Here is a 2,360-nt window from a genome sequence, read left to right on the forward strand (position 1 = left end):
TAATATTTTAACAATTACATACTCATCGCACAAGAAATCAAATAATCTCTCGTTTAACAAGAACTAGCTAAGTTTGAAGTAAATTATTGTTCCAATAAAACACCCTAAAAATCAATGCATATGACCATGTGAAACACCTACATAGGAGCTATATTACAAACTTAATTGTATTAAAGCTTATACATCTACTTGATTATAACGCACGCATCATTAATTATACAGACGCTTTTATAGATTCCTCTAGCATTGTTAATATAAACCTATTTAACACTTTTTGTTATGAAATTATCAAATTTCACAATTTGGGAGGTGGAAGTAGCCATTTGCCTGCATCTATGTACTCCAAACTGATAAATGTTTTAGCTTCTACAGCTGTCAACTTCTTAGTAAACGGAGCTCTTTTAGCAAGTGATGAGCCTGGACCCGTGTTCATATACTCTGCAAAGTAAATTGTCCTACACACAAAATATTAAAGACGTACTCCATCATTAGATCACTTGTCAAACTGATTTAAAGTGTATAATTTGAGAAAAAATAAAACATGAAATGGTTAATATACTTTTGTGCTTGTGGCTTGTTATTGTCGGACCAGCCCTCGGGTTTAATAACATCACTAATGGTACAATAAGAGTATATAGCTCGAGCTGCTTCAAACCATACTCTGCCTAAGACTGCATGACCACCTGTTCCAGTAACTGGACAATGGACAAATGAGTATCCACCCTCTTCACTTGGATTTTTCCTTGCATGAGCTACAATCATTGCCTCATTATCACCCGATAGAACATGCAACTCGGTATTCTGTACATGATACTTTTGTATTAGTTTGTGATTAAGCACATTAATAAATTATAATAAACTTATTTAACTGAATATATCTTATCAGTTTAAGTATGTAAAAAATTTGTTATACCAAATATAAAGATCTGGCTGCACCAAAGATAAAATCAACAGTTCCTTCAATATAACAATCTTTGAAGAAATGTTTGCCTTTATCATCACAAACTGTATCTTGAAATCCTGTAAATTTACAATCATAAAATGCAGCTTTATCACCGGATATTCTCAACGCTACAGCTTGCTCGCCCTTCTTCTTTCCATTCGGCCTTGGAGCAGAGTTCTACAATAACAAATTTGTGAACAATCAGTTGGTTTTCCTCGAATAACTTAGCATTTTACTTATATGTCAAATAATTGTAAAATTACTTCTCACTTATTCCATATAATGTATTATTTTACAAGTAATGTACGAATGTTTAATTATAATCAAAATTAAATTAAATCTTTATATATAATTTTAATTTTTATATTATTAGTTACAGACAACAATAAAATGTAATAAATAAATAAATAAACAAAGTACAATAAAATATAATAAAATAAATAAATAAAAGGGATGAAGAATAAGAGTTGCATACCGAAACAATAATGTTTTTAGCAACAAAGTAATCAGACTCCACAATCAATGTTGCACTGTCTACAGTCCCATACTCAGCAGCTGTGCCAGCAAAAGTTATTGTTGGTCTATTCTTGGGATCTGTCCCGTAAAATGTTACAAATGACTTAAATCTTTCAACTTTTACTTTCTCCCTGTATTCACCGGGACCAATTTTTATGATAACACGTATAGTATTTCCTATTTTAACATGCTTTACAGCATCAGATATTGTTTTAAATTTTCCCTTTCCATCTTGGCTAACTTCAATAATTTCGACCCCATTGTTTTCGGCCTCCATTAAACTAGGATCTAGTTTTCCATTTATTTGGCTGCCAAAAAAACGTAAAACGAAATAGAAAAGTTATAATGGAGCTATGACTCACTTTTATGTAATTATTAAGCATAAATACATAGAAAGATATTTATACATTTAATAAAGTTATATAAAATTCTCAAGTTTATCAAAAAGAAATAAATAAATAAAGTCTTCCTAAAGGGTCTTCTTTAGAATATACTTCACTTATTTAATTATTTCTCTCATTTAATTATTAATTAATGATATATAATGATCAGTCTTGACTTAAAGACTTAAATGTTACTTTAGAATATTGCAACATAACAAACTATGTAACAGCACCAAAGTTATAGAATACATGGACAAACTAGTTAATACTATTGTCAAGAAATTTATGAATATACAAAGACATTTTGATTAAAACAATTGAACAATAGATAATATGTAAATAAGAATAAAATCAATTATTCTTTACTAGTAGTATGTATACCTCATTGGTTTGATTACATTTTGAAACTATGTATTTATTTCGCCTTTATTTGCTGGAATCTGTGTTTATGCAGTACACGTAATTGCTAAGCTAATAAGAAGTAAACTTGCAGAAATAATGCAAACTTGTCTTGCCAT

The 2,360-nt window shown here is 29.6% G+C and overlaps 1 pseudogene; it reads right to left on the reverse strand.

The window, feature by feature from the left end:
* Positions 1-295: 295 nt before the first annotated feature.
* On the reverse strand, positions 296-2,360 carry LOC145585052 (pectinesterase 2-like; annotated as a pseudogene).

The sequence above is a fragment of the Chenopodium album genome, chromosome 16 (genome assembly GCF_948465745.1).
Source record: "Chenopodium album chromosome 16, dcCheAlbu1.1, whole genome shotgun sequence".
NCBI lineage: Eukaryota > Viridiplantae > Streptophyta > Magnoliopsida > Caryophyllales > Amaranthaceae > Chenopodium > Chenopodium album.